Source organism: Ornithorhynchus anatinus, chromosome X3 (genome assembly GCF_004115215.2).
Source record: "Ornithorhynchus anatinus isolate Pmale09 chromosome X3, mOrnAna1.pri.v4, whole genome shotgun sequence".
NCBI lineage: Eukaryota > Metazoa > Chordata > Mammalia > Monotremata > Ornithorhynchidae > Ornithorhynchus > Ornithorhynchus anatinus.
The window spans coordinates 24598318-24621962 of NC_041751.1; the positions used below are offsets into that span (position 1 = coordinate 24598318).

At 45.6% G+C, this 23645-nt stretch overlaps 1 long non-coding RNA gene across 1 annotated transcript; it reads left to right on the forward strand.

The window, feature by feature from the left end:
* Positions 1-145: 145 nt before the first annotated feature.
* On the forward strand, positions 146-23506 carry LOC114807595. Its single transcript, XR_003755657.2, has 3 exons — positions 146-265; positions 19803-19918; positions 22810-23506. It is a non-coding gene; the product is annotated as an uncharacterized LOC114807595 (long non-coding RNA).
* The last annotated feature ends 139 nt before the right edge of the window (positions 23507-23645 follow it).

A 23645-nucleotide genomic window follows, 5' to 3' on the forward strand; every position in this document is an offset into this window, starting at 1 on the left:
TCCCGCGCTGCCGGAAATGGAGGCTGGATGACGGACGGCTCGACGAGCCAATCGGCCTCGGGGGGCGGGGAGAGCGGCCCACTCAAACGCAGCCTCCCCCCCCGGGCTCCGCCCCCGTCGCTTTTCCGGCTTCTTCCCACCCTGTTGCCGATCGGTTCGGTTGTGCGGCCCTCCCCCCACCCCTGGGGGGGCGAAAAAAAACCGCTCCCCAAAAAATCCCCGTCCCTCTTAAGCCCAGAGGAATCGCCAAGTTGTTGCCTTGCAGGTATTTTCTTTCTTTTGCACCCTCCAATCGTAAAAGGTCTTCGTGCAGTCGAGTAGAAATGGAAAAATCGAATTAACATCAAAAAGTATCCAAGTCGTCCATTACGGTTATGGGGCGCTTAATGTATTCTGATTATGTCATCATGCGACACATTCGAATGAGGTGTCTCAAGAATAAGGTACTTTTGCACGAGATGATGAAACTTGTGCTGCTTTGCGTGTGTTAGCAATTCTTCTGTTGATTAAAAAAAAAAAAAAAAGGTGACCCGATCTTTTTTTGTCCCATAGTTGATGTTTGGAAAAAAAGTATTACTCGACAATCAGTATAAAGGTCATGGGTTCTAATCCCGATCTGTCACTTGTCTGCTGTCTGACCTTGGGTGAGTCACTTCACTTCTCTGGGCCTCAGTTCCCTCCTCTGTAAATGGGGGATTGAGACTGGGAGGCCCCCCCATGGGACAGGGACTCAGTTCAACCCGATTTGCTTGTATCTGCCCCAGCGGTTAGTACACATAGTAAGCGCCTCACAAATACCATAATTATTATAAAAACAGCAGGCCAAGGTTTGGGAATCAAAAACTGAGGAACCTGTCAGTACTGTTCCCGCCTGGTATTATTCATCTATCTATTTTGACTTTGATCTTTTATTTCTTGTGCCTGTTGTGTGCTTAATTCTTATATGTTTGTCCTCCCCTACCTAGATCGTGAGCCTCGCGTGGGTCAGAAGCTATGTCCAAACTCTTTATCCTGTAGTCATCCCAGCACTTAGCACCATACATCACCCTGATTCTATTTATTTGCTATTGCTTTAATGAGATGTTCTTCCCCTTGATTCTATTTATTGCCATTGTTCTTGTCTGTCCGTCTCCCCCCGATGAGACTGTAAGCCCGTCGAAGGGCAGGGACTGTCTCTATCTGTTACCGATTTGTACATTCCAAGCGCTTAGTACAGTGCTCTGCACATAGTAAGCGCTCAATAAATACTATTGAATGAATGAATGAACCGGCACATCATAAGCACCACACCTGATGAAAGATGTCACTATTCAGCAAGTAAGCTGAAACGTGGACAGCAACTACATGAAACTGAATGTCGCTGTGGGCAGGGAATGTGTTTTGTTGTACTCTCCCAAACTCTGCACACAGTAAGCACTCAATAAATATGATCGAGTGACTGCTAGTGTATGAGTGAGCGATCTGTCAATCGGTGGTATTTACTGAGTGCTTTCTGTGTGCAGAACATGGTACTAAGTGCTTGGGAGAGTGCAATAGATTTGGTAGTCATGATCTTGGCCCTTGAGGGTCTTACAATCCAGCTGGGGAGGCAGACATCAAAAAAAATTACAGATAGGGAAAGTAGGAGAGTAGAGTATAATAATGTTGGTATTTGTTAAGCGCTTACTATGTGCAGAGCACTGTTGTAAGCGCTGGGGGAGATACAGGGTAATCAGGTTGTCCCACGTGAGGCTCACAGTCTTCATCCCCATTTTACAGATGAGGCCACTGAGGCCCAGAGAAGCGAAGTGACTCGGCCAGTCACACAGCTGACAAGTGGCAGAGTGGAGATTCGAACCCATGACCTCTGACTCCCAAGCCCGGGCTCTTGCCACTGAGCCACGCTGCTTCTCATATAGACATAAGAGCTTTAGGGGTCCGGAAGGGGTGCATATCTGAGTGCTTGGGGGAAGGACCTGAGTGCATAGGTGACACAAAAGGAAAGTTGAAGAGGATTGGAGATTGGTGAGGGAAGGCTTCCTGAAGCAAATCAATCAATCAATGTTTTTTATTTGAACGCTTACTGTGTGCAGAGCACGGTGCTAAGCACTTGGGAGAGTACAACAGACATTCTCTACCCACAAGGAACATTTAGTCTTGAGGGGGAGACCCTCTAGCTAGACATTAAGCTAAATTATGGATATGTACTAAGTGCTACGGGGCTGAGGGTGGGGTGAATATCAAGTGCTTAAGGGGTAGAAATTCAAGTGCATTGACAACCTAGAGAGAAGGGTGAGTAGGAGAAATGAGGGCTTAGGGAAGTCCTCTTGGAGATGTGATTTTTAGGAGGGTTTTTAAGGTGGGGAGAGTCTGTCGAATAAGAAGGGGAAGTTCCAGGCGAGACCAAAGACGGGCAAATAGCCGGTGAAGAACTAAATGAGGGCAAGGTACAGAGAGAGTAGGTAGCCCTTAGAAGAGAAAAGTGTGTCTGTTGGGTTTGTAGTAATAATAATAATGTTGGTATTTGTTAAGCGCTTACTATGTGCAGAGCACTGTTGTAAGCGCTGGGGTACATACAGGGTAATTAGATTTTCCCACGTGGGGCTCACATTTTTTAATCCCCATTTTTTACAGATGAGGTAACAGGCACAGAGAAGTTAAGTGACTTGCCCACAGTCACACAGCTGACAAGTGGCAGAGCCAGGATTCAAACCCATGAACTCTGACTCCCAAGCCCAGGCTCTTTCCACTGAGCCACGCTGCTTCTCGTAGGAGATCAGTGAGATAAGTGAGATCAGAGATAAGGTAGGTGGGGGAGAGCCGATTGAGCATTTTAAAGTCAAAGGCGAAGAGTTTCTGTTGTTGCAGAGGTAGATGGGCAGCCATTGGAAGTTTTTGAGGAGAGGGGAGATGTGAACTGAGTGGTTTTTTTTTTTTTAGAAAAACGATTTGGGCAGCAGAGTGCAGTATAGCCTGGAGAAGAGCGAGGCTGGAGGCAGGAAGATCAGCAAGGACGGTGGTACCGTAGTCGAGATGGATTATGCAGAGTACTCAGACCAGATTGGTAGCAATTTGGATGGAGAGGAAGGGGTGGATTCTGGAAATGTGCAAATAGAACCATGAATAATAGTAATTGTGGTATTTAAGTGCTTGCTTTGTGCCAAACACCTTATGAAGCTTTGGTGTAGATACAAGGTATTCAGGTTTGGATGTGGTCCCTATCCCACATGGGACTCCCAATCTAAGGGGGGAGGGAGATCAGGTATCTTATCTCCATTTTACAAATGAGGAAACTGAGACCCAGAGAAGTTAATTGATTTGCCCAAGGTCACATAGCTGGCAAGTGGGAGAGCTGGGATTAGAACCTGGGTCCTCTGTCTCCCAGGCCCGTACTCTTTCCACTAGACCATGCCTAGTTCCCCTACTTCCCCTTGCTCAGCCTAGTCGTCATGTTGAGTTCAGCTTCTGCATGTTGATGTAGAACAGACCTCTCACTGGTGCCACTTTTTGGCAAAAAATATTAATGAACCCTTTGAAATATAATTTGTTATCTAATGATAGTACTAGTTGATTTTAGATTTGGTTTGGCAGCACATTAATTGCCACTGGTCTAATACTAATATACTTCTATAAACATCGTTTTACTGGATACTGCCTTTTGCATTCAGCTGGATATTGCCTTTCGAATGGTTAAAGTAATTACTTCATAGATTCTATTCTGTTTCCTGTTGCCCTAATTATAATAATGATGATGGTATTTGTTAAGCGCCTACTATGTGCCAAGCACTGTTCTAAGCACCGGGGTAGATACAGGGTAATCAGGTTGCCCCATGTGGGGCTCGTAGTTTTAATCCCCATTTTGCAAATGAGGTAACTGAGGCCCAGAGAAGTGAAGTGGCTTGCCCAAGGTCACACAGCAGACAAGTGGCAGAACTGGGATTAGAACCCATGTCCTCTGACTCCCAAGCCCGTGCTCTTTCCACTAAGCCATGTTGCTTCACATAGCTATGTGAAGCATAGCGTAATAGCTATTCCTGAACTGGCCAAGGGATAATTTTCCAACAGGAAATTCTGATTTGGGTTCCATCTGCACAGGACCAACGTAGTAGGAATTATGCCATTCATTTTCGACCAACCAAATTTTTGGCACCACATATCACTAGTGTCCGCTCTGAATCTGCCCTGAGAATTCTGACATTTCAGGCTCGATCGTTAAAAGGCATTTCAGGATTTTTCACTCCCTAGCTCTGTCTCCTCACCTTCCTTTGTGACGATTCTGAGTGTGCAGACCAGAATTGCACTAGATTCACTATAAGCCATTCATGTCCAGGATTGTTCATTGTTCTGTGATGGTCTTCATGTATAAATATTTCATGAGAGCAGAATACTCATCTGTTCCATGAAAGAACAATGAAGGATATTTTTGCTTCTAAATATAGCAGCATTGAATAGCACTCTTAGGTCTTTTTTATTATTTTTGCTTTTGAGACATCTGTCTCTCATTGTTTATAGTACAGCTCTCTCTCGTCACATAGATTTAGGGTGGCCACTGACAGCCCTTGCTGATTGCCAGACACCCAGACGCATATGATGTCACATGCATCACACCTGGCATTCAGTAAATATAATCACGTCATTCGCACCATTTTGCAAAGGTCCACCTGGGGCCTCCAGACCCTAGAACATTTTCTTCAGCAGGGAATCCTGACCCTCTCCCCTCCCACTTGCTCCAGAGCCTTGCTTTCCCCTCCTAAATCTCTGTGAACACCGAGCTGCTTCTAAATGTCCAAACTCAGTGTCCATGGCTGGGGTAGTGGGTGCTTAGAAGAAAAATGCATTCCGTAAAGGTGTCTGGGGCTATATCTGTACCGGTCAGGGTTCAGACCTGCTAAAAAGTGAATGGTTCAGAATAAAATGAGTTTTTTGTGAGCAGGGAATGTGTCTGCTGACTCTGTTGTATTGTACTTTCCCAAGCATTTAATCCAGTGCCCTGCACATAGTAAGCACTCGATAAATAAGATTGACTGATTGAGTTGATATTTTGCATTTTGCTAGATTGAGTAGCCAGTTATATACTGGCTGGATTTTTCATCTCTTTATGAGTTTGTCCTAGCTGGTTTACTGTTACTCCCTGATTGATTGTTTTTCATAAATTTTTGAAGGTGTCATGAGCCTTTTCTTTTAGGTTATTAATCTAGAACCCTGTTTGTTGTCCTGCTGTTTAATCATAGCTTTTGGTTTTGGTCATTGAGATTATTTGATTACTTGCTCTGCACAAGGTAAATGCTCTATAAATACGATTGACTGATGTATTGAGATGGTTGTCTGAAGTCTTGGTCTTTGAACAAAAGATGGAAAACAAAGATATATACAAATAAAAAGAATGGATCTTTTATTACAAAGGAAGTAAGATCCTTCTCATGCCCCAAACAGTGCAGACTGTGATGCCAACAGCTAAGAAAAGTACACAATGTGAAAATGAATTATTGTCTGTGCTTCTGATAACAGGATAGCAATTTTGCACCAACCCTCCTTAATATTCCCATTCCCAGAATCTACAAATGCAGGTATTTTCCTTAGCAGTGGAAGTACTAGTTTTCTACTGTTAAGAAAAAGTAACGGCAATTAGCTTTCTTCCTGTTAGGGGATTGAAGATTCCTGTCATCCAAATGCCTTATTGCACCTTGAATGAAGAACTAACACAACTGCTCTTGTTCTTCAATCAGTGAATCAGTCAACCCATTTTTTTTAATTAAACGTTTACTTTGTGCAGAGCACTGTACTAAGCACTTGGGAGGATACAATTCAGTTGATAGACACGGTCCCTGCTCTTCAGGAGCTTACGGTCTAAGAGGGGGGGAGACAGACATTATGGTAAATTACAGGTAGAAGGATATGTACATACAAGCTTTTGGTGTGGAGATGGAAACGAGGGTTGTGCCTAAGTGCTTGGGGGTGGAACTACGGGAGAGGCAGTAGAGAGAATAGGGTGGGGGAATGACAGGTTTGTCAGGGAAGACTTCCTAGAATTTCAGTAGGGCTTTGAAGGTGGGGAGAGCAGCCGTCTGCCGAATTTGTAGAGGGAGGGAGTTCTAGGTAGGAGGGAGGATGTGGGCAAGGGGTTGACAGAGGGTGAGACGAGAGCAAGGGACAGTGAATAAATAGCTATTGGGGAGCAAAGTGCGCAGGTTGGGTTGTAGTGCTAGAGGAGTGAGGTTAAATAAGGGGAGGGAGCTGATCGAGTGCCTTGAATCCGACGGGGAGCGGAGTTCCGGCTTGATGTGGAGATGGATGGGCAACTATTGCAGGCATTTATTGATATAACTTCACACTTTTAAATGTCTTTTTCTCCCATCGCATTAAAAAAAATTGATCCATTGTATTATTTTGGAAAAATCTTTTTCTTTCAGTTGATTTCGTTTTAAAATAATCCCCACAATTCCACCATAATCATCAACCTCAACGATCTGCTTTTGGCTGGACATTGCTGTGATTAAGTCAGTCGAAGACTTGTGCTGCATACAAAGGTCAAATTGGACCAAGAGTTAACACACTTATAGGTCTGATTCTCAAAGGACGTTTGCAGGAGCAGTGATAGAAGAATATGAACAAAACATGTACAATTGCTTTCAAAATTGAAATTGAAATTTTCTCTGCAATTGAAAATGAAAAGGGTATTTTCTTTGAAATTGCACTGATCAGTAAACTTGGTTATTAGCACAGGCATCATCAGTTATACTCATGGAGATGGATTTCTCGAGTTATGATTTTTTTTCATTTTCAGTACTCCTGAAAACAGTGTTTATCTGTGAAAGAGAATGACTGTGTCTTTTGATTTTTCTAGTGATTCTAGGGATAGGTACAGTCTCTCAGGATCAGTTCCTTGTAGCCCCAAAAGGCATCTGTTGCTTCCAGAGCTAAAGGGAGTTATAACACCACTTATTTCTGTATTTGTCTGTGACTGACGCAGTGTAGAGCCATTATGGCCTCAAGATTCAAACCAAAGTGAAGGTCTATGGGGCAGTTGTAGTATCCAGTCTTCTAAGTGGCCGTGAGATCTACTACAGGTGCCACAATCAGACTTCTGTAGCAAGCCCAGCAACACCATTAAAAGTCATCAAAAGCAAGACAGGACAATAATAATATTGATGGTATTCGTTAAGCGCTTACTATGTTTCAAGCACTGTTCGAAGCACTGGGGTAGATACGAGGTAATCGGATTGTCCCATGTGGGGCTCCCAGTCTTAATCCCCATTTTAAAGATGAGGTCACTGAGGCAGAGAGAAGTTAAATGACTTGCCAAGGTCACACAGCAGACAAGTGGCAGAGCCGGGATTAGAGCCCTCGTCCTCTGACTCCCATGCTCTTGCCATCTCCCCCGATTAGACTGTAAGCCCGTTAAACGGCAGGGACTGTCTCTATCTGTTGCCGACTTGTTCATTCCAAGCGCTTAGTACAGTGCTCTGCACATAGTAGCGCTCAATAAATACTATTGAATGAACGAATGAATAGACCGTTAGTTTTCCAACTTGGAGCAGTGCTCATCACGACACATCTGCCATGAGGGGAAAATGAACGCCGGCAGAAACCCAAACGGATGCTTCACGGTGAGCTGACAAAAGAACCCTTAAATATAGTGAACAAAAGACGGTTTTAAGGACACAGCAATGTAAACCCCTCAAATGATGTGGCAGCAATGGACACTGGGAGGCAGCAGCGAGAGGCCAACCTGGGCTTCAGAATTGAAAAATGAAACGACTCTCTCAGAATCGACACTCTGAGAAGACTGTCACACAAATAAGGAGAAATTACCACATACATTTTTTTCAAGCGCATGCGATGTGGAAGGGATTGTAGATCCCATCTGTTTTCTAAGCCACGCATACACAACACAGTGGCAAAAAAATTTCACCCTCAGTAATGTACTCTTCAAACCTAAAGGGCGGCTGTAGTTTGGACATGGGGGTGCCAACTTTTCGTGTCGAGCACGGGGGCGAAGTTGGAGGTGGAGCGTGGAAGGAGTGAGGCCTATATCGGGACGGGACTTCGAGGGGTGAGGAGAAGGGGGAGGGAGGAAGAGAAAGGAAAAAGGTTTTAGTAGGGCTCCTGTCCCCTCTTTCTTCATCATTGCTTTTCTGGTCCCCTCCAGGCTCCGGGACTGGGCACGAGTGGTTCTTCTCCCCACCCCGAGCGGCCCAGGCAAGCCGGAAGATAAACAGGGTCGGGGGTCGGAGCCGGTCTCCAGCCAGAATCCACGGGCCCACCCTCCAGTCTTAGTCGTGGCGCGCCGTGCACGTGCGGCCCCGTCGGGTTCGAGCCGCCGCCTCCCCCCAACAGTTCAGTCCTCCAGTCTGTCCCTGATGGATCCTCCAGGGGGCCCAGGGGAAGGTGGGTGGATGGCTCCTACTCATGGAATTTCATTCATTCATTTACTGAGAGCTTACTGTGTGCAGACCACTGTACTAAGCGCTTAGGAGACTACAATAACAGTAACAGATACGCTCCCTGCCCACAGCGAGCTCCCAGTCTAGAGGATTTCGGGACAGGGGCAAGAGGAACTCCTCCCTCCTCTCCTTCCTTTCTCCCTCTTTCTCCCCTCTCCTTTCTTTTTCTTTTTTTTTCCTTTTTTATGATATTTGTTAAATGCTCACCATGTGCCAGCCACTGTACTAAGTTCTGGGGTAGATACAGGGTAGACAAGTTGGACACGGTCCCAACCTATGGCTCATGGTCTTATTACCCATTATACAGATAAGGTAACAGTTATCCTCCTTCATCCTCTTCTTTTTTTCTTCCTCCTCCTTTCTCCCCAGTCAATCAGTGGATTTTATTAAGTGCTTACTGTGTGCAGAGCACTGTACTACGTTCTTGGGAGAGTACAGAACAACAGAGTTGGTAGACTTGTTCCCTGCCCACAAGGAGTCTAGAGGACTCCCCCCTCACATCCCCCACCTCCTTCCCCTTTAATAATAATACTAATAACACAATTATGGTATTTGTTAAGCACTTACTATGCACCAGGCAATATACTGATGGAGTTGATATCTTGGCTTGACTTTTGGTTCATTTCCAGTTCCAAAGAGCATGGTGGTCTAGCTACAATTGCCTACCCTGTCCAAAACATTACAAGGACTAAGCCATTAGCTTCACCCCCTTGATGCTAGCCCCATGGGAGTAGACATCATTGTGGTATATACATATGCCAATCAATCATTCCCAATCAGTGCACCTCAACCATCTATCATGTTCACCTGGAGTGTTGAAGGAAGGTTTTACTCTTTCCCTGACTCAGGTCTCTCTGAGTCTGCCTCTGACAATCTCTGTTTCTTTTTGTGTCTGTGGCTCTCACTGTGTCTGTTCTCTCCTGTCAGCTCATTTCCTTCCTTGCTCGAGAGGTATCAAGCTCAGATTTCTCATTCAATTCAAGTGTTCTCTCCTACTTCCCCACCTCAGCTCATGTTCATCATTCCTCTGAAGCTAACCTACTTACTGTGTCTTGTTCTTGTCTTTTTGCCCTTCTCCCTCCATGGAACTCCCTCCCTCTCCAAATCTACCTGACCATCTTCAAAGCCCCATCTGCAATCACATCTCCTCCAGGAGGCTTTGCTAGATTAATTTCTGTTCTCCCTAGGTTATATTCCCCCAACTAGCACTTCTTGCACCAAGTATGCACTTGTGTAGTCAAAACCACCTACAGAATGTCTGTACATAGCTTATTCTATTACTTAAGCACTAATTCATATGCATATCTGCTTTTCCTTCTTCCTATCTGTAAATTATTTTTGTGCATGTCTCCCCCACTAGATCATAAATTCCTTGAGCGGTAGGGATCATGTTTTACTAACTCAACACTATTTTCCCAAGTGCTTAGTACAATGCTCTGCACAGAGTAGATGCTCAATAAATACTAATGATTGATGGATAGTTTAATATGTTTACATTTTAAATATTTTAAATGCTGATATTCTGCTTTTTAATAAACTATTGCTTAAACCTGATAACCATGAGATATTAAATGTCTGTATAATTGGATGAAAATACATACACAAGTGAAGATGGGTATAAATAAATATGTAACTGCCAGAGGTAGCGGGTGGATCTATATGACTTGGGATGTTGGAAATGAATCGGGAAAGCTTGCCGGAGGAGGTGGGATTATAGGAGAGTCTTGAATAGGGGAAGAGATGTGGTCTGTTGGATTTGTGGAGGGGGTGAGTTTCAGGCCAGAAGAACAGTGTGAAGGTGGCGCTGAGAGGGAGGGAAGCGAGATACAGTTAGAAGGTTATCTTGGGAGGAATGAAGAGATTGAGCTGGGAAGTAGCGGATTAAGAAAGCAGAGATGTAAAATGGGGAAAGTTGGTGAAAAGCCTCGAAGCCAATTGTGAGGATTTTTTGCTTGTTGCAAAAGGCAAAGAGAAGCCAATGGATGCTTTTGAGGAAGGAGAGAAATGCATGTTGTTGTTTCAAGAAGACAATCCATGCAGCAGCATGTAGTGTAGCTTGGAGTGGGGAGAGGCTGGAGGCTGGGAGGCCAGCAGGGAGGCCGATAGAAGAATCTAGCCATGCTATAATTAGAGCTTGTACGAGAGAGGTAGGTGAGGCAGATCTGGTAAATGTCGTGTAGGAAGAGCCGATAGGATTTGGTGGTAAATTGAATGTGAGAGTTGAAAGGCAGTGAGTCGTTGAGGATGACACCTGAGTTGGCAGGCTTCTGGGACAGGGAGAATGGGAATTCTGTCGACGGAGATGGGGAAGTTAGGCCGAGAAGTAGGCTGAGGAGGGAAGAGGAGATTTTACATCTTAGACATGTTGAGTTTGCGGTGTTGGTGGGATAGCCAAGTAGAGAAGTCATAGAAGAAAGAAGAGATGCAGGTTTGGAGGTCAGATGAAAGGTCAAGGCTAGAGAGGTAGATTCGGCAGTCATCCCCGTAGAGGAGGTAGCTGAAGCTGTTTAAGTGGATAATCTTCTCTAGGGAGTGAGAGTAGAGTGAAAGGAGCTGAGGACCTAGAAAGGGTCTTACGGAACACCCAGAGAAAGAGGATAAGAGGCAGAAGGGGAGCCAGTGATAGAATTTGAGAAGGAGCAGCAATAGAGACAGGAGGGACAACCAGGGTAGTGCCATTTCAGCTAAATAAAAGTATGATGGTGGTTCCAGCAGTAGGGAGTTTAAAAAGTAGGCAAAGAAGTGTACATTTCCCTTAATTAAAAGTTATGCCACTTGCCCTTTTTAATTAAATTGAAGATGTCTTTCACTGCCTGTTTCTTAGGTATTTGCATCTATTCTGGTCCCTGTCAAATCTCATTTTTTTCCCAATCATTCAGTCATATTTATTGAGCACTTGCTGTGTGCAGAGCACTGTACTGAGCACTTGGGAGAGAACAGTATAGCTGAGTTGGAAGACTCATTCCCTGACCACGACAAACTTAAATCCCGACTCTGCCACTTGTCTGTTGTGTAACCTTGGGCAAGCCACTTAACTTCTCTGTGTCTCAGTTATCTGTCAGATGGGGATTAAGACTGTAAGCCCCACGTGGGACAACCTGATTACCCCGTACCTACCCCAGCGCTTAGCACAGTGCTTGGCACATAGTAAACACTTAAATACCAAAATGATTATTATTCATTCATTCATTCAATAGTATTTATTGAGCGCTTACTATGTGCAGAGCACTGTACTAAGCGCTTGGGATGAACAAGTCGGCAACAGATAGAGACAGTCCCTGCCGTTTGACGGGCTTACAGTCTAATCGGGGGAGACGGACAGACAAGAACAATGGCACTAAACAGCGTCAAGGGGAAGAACATCTCGTAAAAACAATGGCAACTAAATAGAATCGAGGCGATGTACAATTCATTAACAAAATAAATAGGGTAACGAAAATATATACAGTTGAGCGGACAAGTACAGTGCTGTGGGGATGGGAAGGGAGAGGTGGAGGAGCAGAGGGAAAAGGGGAAAATGAGGCTTTAGCTGCGGAGAGGTAAAGGGGGGATGGCAGAGGGAGTAGAGGGGGAAGAGGAGCTCAGTCTGGGAACGCCTCTTGGAGGAGGTGATTTTTAAGTAAGGTTTTGAAGAGGGAAAGAGAATCAGTTTGGCGGAGGTGAGGAGGGAGGGCGTTCCAGGACCGCGGGAGGACGTGACCCAGGGGTCGACGGCGGGATAGGCGAGACCGAGGGACGGCGAGGAGGTGGGCGGCAGAGGAGCGGAGCGTGCGGGGTGGGCGGTAGAAAGAGAGAAGGGAGGAGAGGTAGGAAGGGGCAAGGTGATGGAGAGCCTTGAAGCCTAGAGTGAGGAGTTTTTGTTTGGAGCGGAGGTCGATAGGCAACCACTGGAGTTGTTTAAGAAGGGGAGTGACATGCCCAGATCGTTTCTGCAGGAAGATGAGCCGGGCAGCGAAGTGAAGAATAGACCGGAGCGGGGCGAGAGAGGAGGAAGGGAGGTCAGAGAGAAGGCTGACACAGTAGTCTAGCCGGGATATAACGAGAGCCCGTAATAGTAAGGTAGCCGTTTGGGTGGAGAGGAAAGGGCGGATCTTGGCGATATTGTAGAGGTGAAACCGGCAGGTCTTGGTAACGGATAGGATGTGTGGGGTGAACGAGAGGGACGAGTCAAGGATGACACCGAGATTGCAGGCCTGCGGGACGGGAAGGATGGTCGTGCCATCCACGGTGACGGAGAAGTCTGGGAGCGGACCGGGTTTGGGAGGGAAGATGAGGAGCTCAGTCTTGCTCATGTTGAGTTTTAGGTGGCGGGCCGACATCCAGGTGGAGACGTCCCGGAGGCGGGAGGAGATGCGAGCCTGAAGGGAGGGGGAGAGGACAGGGGCGGAGATGTAGATCTGCGTGTCATCTGCGTAGAGATGGTAGTCAAAGCCGTGAGAGCGGATGAGTTCACCGAGGGAGTGAGTGTAAATGGAGAACAGAAGAGGGCCAAGAACTGACCCTTGAGGAACTCCAACAGTTAAAGGATGGGAGGGGGAGGAGGCTCCAGCGTAGGAGACCGAGAATGATCGGCCAGAGAGGTAAGAGGAGAACCAGGAGAGGACAGAGTCCGTGAAGCCAAGGTGAGATAAGGTATGGAGGAGGAGGGGATGGTCGACAGTGTCAAAGGCAGCAGAGAGGTCAAGGAGGATCAGAATGGAGTAGGAGCCATTGGATTTGGCAAGAAGGAGGTCATGGGTGACCTTAGAGAGAGCAGTCTCGGTAGAGTGGAGGGGACGGAAGCCAGATTGGAGGGGGTCTAGGAGAGAATGGGAGTTAAGGAATTCTAAGATTATTAGTAGTAGAGAATGAGTTTACAGGCTAGGGCTTGCAGTCTAGAACTTACAGTTTGCAGTCCAAACTTTGCTTTTCTAGAAAAAGGGAATGAGGAGAGTCTAACATAGGTTCTGATGGGGGAGCTGAGATTAACGAACCCAGCTGGGTCCACAAGTAAAGTAGCCCGTCATCCGATTTTTAATTGGAGAGTTGGTATCATTTTTTAATTTTCAGCTTAATCACCTCTCCATCATGGAGTTCCGTGGCTCAGATGTTGCACCAGCTTTCATGTTGACCTGGGAGGGAAGCCCAAAGGTTCTGGAGCAAATGAAGCATTTGCTTCCCATAATGGCTCCCATAACTGCATCGAGATATGCCGTCTACCTGGTGTGTGAGAGCGCTTGAATGTCCTTGTCTGTTATTCAGGAGGGTGAAACAATGTGACCTATTGGAGAGAGCACAGACCTGGGAGTCAGAGAACCTGGGTTCTAATCCCAGCTCCGCCACTTGTCAGCTGTGTGATGTTAGGCAATTCACCTAACTTCTCTGTGTCTCAGTTACTTCATCTGTAAAATGGGGATTAACTAATTAATTATGTTGGTATTTGTTAAGTGCTTACTATGTGCCAAGCACTGTTCTAAGCACTGGGGTAGATAATCAGTCCCACGTGGGACTCACAGTCTTCATCCCCATTTGACAGATGAGGTAACCGAGGCACAGAGAAGTTAAGTGATTTGCCCAAGGTCACACAGCTGACAAGTGGAGGAGCTGGGATTAGAACCCACGATCTCTGACTCCCAAGTCTGTTCTCTTACCACTAAGCCATGCTGACTGTGAGCCCCTTGTGGGACATGGACTGTATCCAACCTGATTAGCTTGTCTCTGCCCTAGCGCTTAGTACGGTGCCTGGAACATAATAAGCATTTAACAAATGCCATAAAAAAGGGAGGGGCATCAGTGTCCACCCTATTCACAAATGATCATATACCTCACTAGGAGCCTACCAATCTCCGAGGCCTGGGATAGTTGACTTTTTTCCATTCACAACACAAATCAGAGGAACGTCTCGGCGGGCTTCACCCATGTTACAGCTGTGATGTGTTCCTTGAAAACATGAATGTATCGTGATTTGCTGCATCGTGGGGTGCGTTTTCCTGTACATGTTGTAATCAGGACCCATTTCAAAGCCTCTGGAAATTTGACATTCCTTTGCATGTTATGTACTTTATATTAAGTACTGCTAAACTATTGTTTCATCTTTGTTAAAGTAATTCAGATCATAACATCACATCATTAACAAAATGATGAGTTGCAGTATAGTCACAGACTATATAACTATAATTATATTATATATGGTACATAATTATATAATTATGGTCAACTGACTGAGGTAGTGACTTTTCAACTTTAGTGAAGAATTTGTCCTGACCTCTCTCTTCCGCTGCAATCTCGAATTTCCTCCTGCTTTTAGGATATCTGTACATGGATATCCGGCCAGTACCTCAAGCTCAGTGTCTCCCAAACTGAACTCCTCATCTCCCTCCCACCAAATCCTTTCCCCTCCTAACTTTTCCATCACAGTTGACAACACCGTCCTATCACAGAGAAGCAGCATGGCGTAGTGGATAGAACCCGGGCCTGGGACTCAGAAGGTCCTGGGTTCTAATCCTGACTCCACCACTTGGCTGCTCTGTGACCTTGGGCAAATCACTTCACTTCTCTGGGCCTCAGTTACTTCGTCTGTAAAACGGGGATTAAGACTGTGAGCCCCGTGTGGGACAGGGACTGTGTCCAACCTGATTTGCTTGTATCCACCCCAGCACTTAGTGCCTGGTACATAGTAAGTGCTCAACAAATACCATTATTCTTATTCTTATATTCTTATTAAAGGTAGGGGAAGAGGGAAAGGGGAAGGTATTTGATGCGAGTTGTACTTTGTGCTCCATTTCCTCTGTGCAAGCATCCCTCCTTCCCTTCAGCACCTAGAATTTTTTTTAGCGTGCTCCTGCCCAGCTGAGCTATGGCATAATGCATTCACTTTGGGTGGCAGAAACCAATATCCATACACTCTATACAGTGAGCTTGTTGTAGGCAGGGAATGTGTCTGTTGTTATATTGTACTCTCCTAAGCACTTTGTCCCCGGTAAGAAGTAAATATATCTGATTGAATGAATGCCAGCACAGGTATATGACTCCTTTAAAGGCAGCAAGAAAAGACATGCCCCATCCTTTTAAGCCTTGAACATTGTAATCAATCAATTGTATTTACTGAGTGCATACTATGTGCAGAGTGCTTACTATGTAATTAATTAATTAATGTTGGTATTTGTTAAGCGCTTACTATGTGCCGAGCACTGTTCTAAGCGCTGGGGTAGACACAGGGGAATCGGGTTGTCCCACGTGGGGCTCACAGTCTTCATCCCCATTTTACAAATGAGGTAACTGAGGCACCGAGAAGTGAAGTGACTTGCCCACAGTCACACAGCTGGCAAGTACTGAGCGATTGGGAGAACACAGTACAACAGAATTAGCAGACACATTCCCTGACCACTACGAGCCTACCGAGAGGAGCCAGACATTAATAAGAATAAAAATGAATACGAATAAATAAAAGAACCCTGCTAAAGATCTTCCCTATTTGTGATTTAGTGTCTCTGCATTTTCTCTTGAAAAACTTTTATCCTCTGATAGTGTGCAGGGTTCAAATACACCTGTTTTTCTCATGTATATGAAGAAGGAAGGTGACCTCACCTCTGGCTCAGAAACCTCTCAAAGTCCGATTCAGAAGTACTCATCTTGTTAACAAAATCCTCTAAAGACTTTCCCCATGGTGAACTTTCTCTCTTTCTCTTTTTTTCTTTTCATCTGACTGCAGACCCCTCTTCATTTTAGCCACACAGTCTGGTTACTGTTGGCGAAACTGCCTTTTCAGTAGTCTTACTTGTTTGGATCACACTCCCAACATCCCTCTCTGTCATTCCAAATCACAGCTGAAAACATCTTTTGTCCCTGCTTTTCATTTCATTCAGAAGAGCGTTGTTGTTTTGAGAGTGAATTTGTTTGAGGGATGCCATGCAAAATAAAGCGGTATTGTATTAAAAATCAGAAGTTGATAAGGCCAGTAACACAAACGTGAAGAAAGTTTAAGCACAGGCAGTATCAACCAGGGAATGTTGCCCAAGAAGTGTTGCCAAAGTTCGGCCCGTGTCTTCCCACTCCTCAAGAACCTCCAGTGGTTGCTCATCCACTGTGAGCATCCCCCAGAAATTGCTCACCACTGGCTCCAAAGCTCGCAATCAATTCACCCACTCCTATCTTACTTCACTGGTTTCTTACTACAATCCAGCCCACACACTCCGCTCCTCTAATGTCAACTCACTGCACCTCGATATCATCTATTTCACCGCTGACCCCTTGTCCCTTTCCTCTCTCTGGCTTGGAACTCCCTCCCCCTTCATATCCGACAGACCACCACTCGCCCCACCTTCAAAACCTTATTATTAGTTGTAGTATTTTATGTTTGCTAAGCACTTATATTTGTTGAGCACTGTTCTAAGCACTGGGGTAGATGCAGTGCAATCAGGTCAGACTCAATCTCTATCCCACATGGGGTAGAAGGGGAGGACAGGTATTTATTCCTCAGATTACAGATGAGGAAGCTGTGGCACAGAGAAGTGACTTGCTCCAGGTCACCCAGCAGGCAAGTGGCAGAGCCAGGGATACTCATTCATTCATTCAATCATATTTATTGAGTGCTTACTGTGTGCAAAGCATTGTACTCAGCGCTTGGGTTTACAACTCAGGTCTTCTGACTCCCAGGACCATGCTTTTTCCATTAGGCCGCTAGGCCATATCTCCTTCAAGAGATCTTCCCCGACTAAGCCCCCATATGCCCTACTCCCTCTGCTTCTTTGTCACCTCTGCACTTGGATCTGAACCTTTTAAGCACTTGGTAGTCCCCACAGCCTTAGCCCCATAGCACTCACAGACATATCCATAAGTTATTGATTTATGTTAAAGATGATGTTGACAATTGAAATATTTAAGTGCTTACTGTGTGCTAAGCACTGTACTAAGCACTGAAGTAGATACAAGATAACTGGGTCCCACATGGGGCTCACAGTCTAATCTCCCCCTCTGGACTATAAGTTCCTCATAGGCAGGGAAGGTGTCTACCAAGTCTATTGTACTGTACTCTCTCAAGTGCTCTGCACACAGTAAGTGCTCACTAAATACCACTGAATGATAGATTGCTAAAGAAAGTTTCACTTTAAATCTGTTTTGGTTTGGGGTGGAGAGTTCCCAAGCCCTTCCAACTCCTAGCTGGGAAGCTTACAGGGTTCCTCCCTAGTGGAGCTACTTGGATCCCTGGGATCTAGGGAGAGATTTCCTGAGATGATGGGACAATCCTATATCCCAGTTCCTGAACATGACATTTCAGGAGTGGTGGGAAGTGCTGCTGGGATCATGGCTCTTTATGGCAGTGAGACTAAATCGGGTCTTCTGATAGGCAAAAGTTCTGCCTAAGCAGCTTCCTCAGTATGGCTGCCCCTGGAGGAAGGAAGGGCCCGGCCTTCTGAATGAGAACATTTCCCTCCCTAATCATTCTGGAGCTTTTCGATTTCTGGAGCAGAACTGTCCAGTAAGGTAGCAAACTCAGAACTGGGCACCTAGTCTTCAGAGAACCAGTGTGTCCTAATGGATAGCATACAGGACTGAGAGTCAGGAGACCTGGGTTCTATTCCCAGCTCTGCCACTTGACTTGGGCAAGTCACTTTACTTCTCTGGGCCTCAGTGTCCTCATTTGTAAAATAGGGATTAGGCTGTGAGCTCCATGTGGGACAGGGACTGTGTCCAGCCTGATTAACTTGTATCTACCCCAGAGCTTGGCACATAGTAAAGTGCTTAATACATACCATGAGTATTATGAACATTGTGTTTTAGGCCTGATTCTGCCTAGACCAAATCTAAATTTACACCCAAGGTAATATTACATTAGTAAAGATTTCCCTGTGCAGACAAGATCAGTGTGTTTTTGGAGCTCTGCCAAAGGAACTATGCTTGACTGATAGTTTTTCAGGCTTTTCCAAACATGTCTTATTACCATCCTGCTGGTACTCTGAGGAGTGAGAGGTGGGCACTGGGAGGAAGGCCTCAGGGAAATTCCTAAAGTCCAGGGAGTCAGGAGATGGGGTGAGGGGAGGAGCAGAGTTGTCAACAGCGGTGAGCATCCGAGGTCCGCCGCCCCGGAGAGAGGTTGTCCAGCTCTGGTGCCATTTGGAACTCCCATCGTGCTCCGTTCCAGCCGCTCCTCCGACATTGGAGTGCTAGGGTCTGCTCCCCAGGAGAGAGGTTGCCTAGCTCCCATTCCAACTGGGGATCCCATATGCCCGGCTCCAGATGGGCAGGGGGAAGGACCCAGCAGCTCATTATTTAGATCACTCCTCCTCTTGTCCCTTCTCTCCTCCTGCTTAACCGTAGATGGGGAGATTTGTCGGGGACAGGGAGCATGTCTGATTCTCTGTACTGTACTTAGTCCAGTACTTTGCACACAATAGGTGCTCGACTTGGCTGCTCTGTGACCTTGGGCAAGTCACTTCACTTCTATGGGCCTCAGTTACTTCATCTGGAAAATGGGGATTGAGATTGTGAGCCCCACGTAGGACAAGGGTCTGTGATAAGGGACAAGCAACCTGATTTGCTCGTATCCATCCCAGCGCTTAGCACAGTGCCTGGCACATAATAAGCCCTTAGCGGAGACCACAAGTATAGTAATTAATCATTCATTCAATCATATTTATTGAGCGCTTAATTTGTGGGTGTACAATGCAACAATAAACAGACACACTGCCTGCCCACAAAGAGCTTACAGTCTAGAGCGGGGGAGACAGACATCAATACAAATAAATAAAATTACAGACGTATATAAATGCTGTGGGACTGGGAGGGAGGAAGAGCAGAGGGAGCAAGTCAGGGCATTGCAGAAAGCAGCAGCTGTCAATTAGGTGACCTTTTGGACCAATCAGGAGGCATCCACAAGGACATAATCATACAGAAAAATTTCTGTTTTCACAATGTCAACATAATGCTTTTCATTTCTCCGGGCTTGAGCTGTGACAAAAAGTACTAATAACAAATCGCCTTAATATTAGCTGGCTGAGTCAGATTTCATCTAGCCTTCTCACAGTGCCTCATTCTCGTTCTCGACCTCCTGCCTCTGACCACTTGCTCATGACCTTCCTTCTGTCTGGCACTCCCTCCTCCTTCAAAACACCATACCACAGCTCTCTCCACCTTCAAAGCCCTTCTGAAAACCTTCCTCCTCTAGGAGGTGATCCTTGAATAATCCCCTCCTTCCCAGGTTACATCAATCCAACCATTGCCCTTAGCACTTTTTTTCAAGATCTCTTTCCCTAGCAGTTAGATATATCTCTTGTTTTGCATTAATTTATACTCTTCATGTATATATTTTATTCTGCCGTACTCCTGCTATCTACAGTTGTAGTGACATTCTTTCTCTTGCTTCCACTATTTGCAAATAGAGTCTTTCTGTCTCCCTATCAGATTGTCAATTCCTTGAAGGCAAGGGCCATGTCTTCTACATTTATTATACTCTTCAAAGCCTTTAGCAGTGGAAGCTCAATAAATGCTACTAATTGACTGATCAGAGCCACTAACAGGTAAATTCTGAATTTTTCAAACAGACATTAAATGAAATAGCATGTAGATTCTATATTTTTCATTCAAACCGATGTTAGGTTGACTCCATGCAGACTTGATCAGGATCACTTGTAGACAAATTCCTATTGAAAATCAACTATCTCAGTGAATTGTGCCTTATATTTTTCATGTCTAAAGAGAGGATAATAATATCCAGACTTAAATAAGGGCAAACCTCACTGATTCCCAGTTCCAGTAATGAGGCGCTTTATTGATGTGGGTGGGTATGCGGTAAAGGGATTAGAAATCAGTGATCAAGTGGAAAGGAAATGGAATTGTCGTTCTTTTAAGTCATCAAAGCCTTAATAACACTTACTCTCTACTTATTTCACAAGGATGTTGGGAGGATGAATGAAAAAATAAACAAGGATCACTCTGAACTTCAGATAAGAATGTTAGGTTAATTCAAGCTGGGACTGTTAAAAACAACAAACAACAATCAGGGACTGGGAAGTGCTTGCATTGAAAAGATGGTGCTGTATTGTTTCTAGCCAGTCCTGAAATACAAACAGAAACAGGTGCATTTCAACAGAGATGAGAAGCAGCGTAGCCTAGCCGATAGAGCACGGGCTTGGGAGTCAGTAGGACCTGGGTTCTAATGGTGACTCTGCCACTTATCTGCTGTGTGACCTTGAATAAGTCACTTCACTTCTCTGTGCTTCAGGTACCTCATATGCAAACTGGGGATTAAGACCGTGAGCCCCCTGTGGGACACGGATTGTGTCCACTCTGATGATCCTGGTATCTGTCCCAGTGCTTAGTACAGTGCCTGGCACATAGTCCTTAAAAAAACACCTTTCAATTGAATTTTAGTATTAGGACCAGAAGATTGACATCTTTAAACTCTTCACCGGGAGGGAGGCTTTTTGACTTATTCCCTGCAAGCACTTTGCTTTTCCTAACTTAGTTCTACTATTGGGCTTATGCAGGTTCTTCCACTGACCCCAATCATAGGAGGAGCTAGACTGTGTCTTGGACCAAAAGTGCAGGGTCTTTGACCAACTGCGACCCGATTTAATCATTAACCTTCAAGGGGATTTGGGTGAGGTCATTACCCTGAGGGGACGGTCATGGTCTACTTCCCTTTTCTCACCTATATTTCTTCAGAGGCAGTGGTATAGGGAGGTAAATAGAAGCATGGGAAGCATGAACCTTGATCTAGAGAGACCCAGAGTTAAGATCACCTCCCCTCCCAATTACACTCCGGAGACCATTAAGATTGGATTGCATCGCAGCCACTGGAATTTTATATATCTTTGTTTTTCGCCACAGACCAGTATTTTCTTTTGGCTGAAGCCTTGGGCATTTCAAAGATACAGTCTAGAAAGTGCTCAACAGATACAATTGACTGCTAATACTGGAAGACACTGAGCCACTATAACACAGTAATAGAAGCAGTTATGATCTTCTGAGTAATAATATGGTATTTGTTAAGCACTTACTATGTGCCAAGCACTGTTCTAAGCACTGGAGTAGATACAAGGTAATCAGTTTGGACCCAATGCCTGTTCCACATGGGGCTCACAGTCTTAATCCCCATTTTACAGATGAGGTAACTGAGGCCCAGAGAAGTTGTCACTTGTCCAAGGTCACACAGCAGATAAGTGGCAGAGTCAGGATTAGAACCCACACCCCCTGGTATTAAACATTTTGCAGAGGCAGTCCTGAAGAATCCAGGGTAGGATGAGATCCAGCGCTTAGAACAATGCTTTGCCCGTAGTAAGTGCTTAACAAATGCCCTCATTATTATACATATGCACTGGCAAATCCTGAATATTCTGCAAAAGATTAGGAGGGCTCATCCTGTCTCACCAAGTCTCCTAGGCATTCCAGTGTTTTGTTCCCATCAGCATTAACTCTTATCTCTCTGGAAAATGGTGATTCTCAATCCGCTGAGCTAAATCAGGGAAAAGACGAGAAATGATGCAGAAAGGGAGAAATGGAGCAGATGGGCAACATAATTAGGTTCTATGCTCAGATTTAAAAGTCTAAATTTCAGGGCTATTTCTAACATTAAACTCCGTGTAGTAGTGATTAGTAGAGAAGCCGCCCTTTCAAAGCCCTTAGAGCTCTGAGACAGTGCAGTGTCTCAGGAAATTCCTCAGCTGTCTAGTGAGTTGACATTTGATTGATAACTATACTCATGTGAGTTTGAGGATGTTAATTGAACCGATCCCTAGTCAGGTGTAGTGTGAACCAGGAATGCTTTGCTGAATTACAGCCTGCCTCATCCCTCGTTCCAAATACAATAGCCACTTCTGCTCAGCATAAGACTTCATTACTATGTATGGAGTATGTCTTTTTTGTTTTGTTTGTTTTTTTTAATATTTGTTAAGCTCTTCCTATGTGCCGGACACTATACTAAGTGCTGGGGTAGATACTAGCAAATCAATTTGGACACAGTCCACGTCCCACGTGGGACTCACAGTCTTAATCCCCATTTTATAGATGAGGGAACTGAGGCACAGAGGAAGTGAAGTGACTTACCCAAGGTCACACAGCAGACACGTGGCAGAGCCGGAAATAGAACCCAGTCACACAGCAGACATGTGGCAGAGCCGGAATTAGAACCCAGGTCCTTCTGACTTCCAGGCTCATGCTCTAACCACTAGGCTATGCTGTATCACCTTTGTAGTCAAGGATGATGCGTTTGACAGTGAATTTTCCCCACGTGTGTGGACACGACAGAAAAAGCGGATGCGTGACTCGGTCTCCGTGTCACAGAGAATGAGAGGTTGTCCTGGGGATGTGTTCACTGCTGGCAGTGCTGGACTTGTCTTCAGCTTTGTCTTAGTCTCATGATAGTCCTGAAGCTTCTACTCTAAAAGAGTTATGCCTTTCTTGATTGCAGTATGCCAGGCTGGGCTGTCTGCCACAGCTCCCACCATGCTGCAGTGAGCTCAGCCTGCTCCTCGTCAAGCAGAGGACGATGGCCCGAGCCTCGGGAACAGCGGGGTGACTTGGAAGATCGACCCTTCGGGATTTGCGGAGCCACTGCTCGCTGCTCGGCGAGCCCAGGCACCAGCTTTTTCCCCGGACTACCTACCAGGGTGTCTGGGTGAAGATGGTGTAATCCAACTTGGGGCCGGGGCAAGAGGCACCTCTGGTCCTACTCTGGAGCCCCATGGGGTGGCAGAAACCCTGGCCGGTTCCAGGCCCAGCCCGACCCGGGAAGCCGCTGCTGGCTGGCAGGGGATAACAGTGGGGTCGCTATCTTGGCTTCACTTCCAGTTCTTTTCAGGCTCTAAGGAGTTGGTTGGGCTAATCATGGAGAACCCTGACTCCCTCGACTGGGACTTTTCCGTGAACCAGAGGAGTTAACGCACTCCTCCCTTGTGCTCCCCATTTCCTACCTACCCCACATTTAAGCCAGCCAGTGGCAGGAGGGCCATTTAGATGTCCTGTCCTTAGGTGTTGGGTAACGACTACTGGTGAAGAGAAGTAGTAATCGTAGCAGCATTTATTGAGTTCCCACTTTGTGCAATGCATCAAACTCAGTGCTTGACTAATAATAATCATTATGGGATTTAAGCGCTTATTATGTGTCGACTTCTGTTCTAATTCTTGGGGTGGATACAAGTCAATCAGGTCGAATACAGTCCCTGCCTCACATGGGGCTCACAATTTAAGTTGGAAGGAGAACAAGTATTGACTCTCCATTTTGCAGATGAGGAAGCTGAGGCCCAG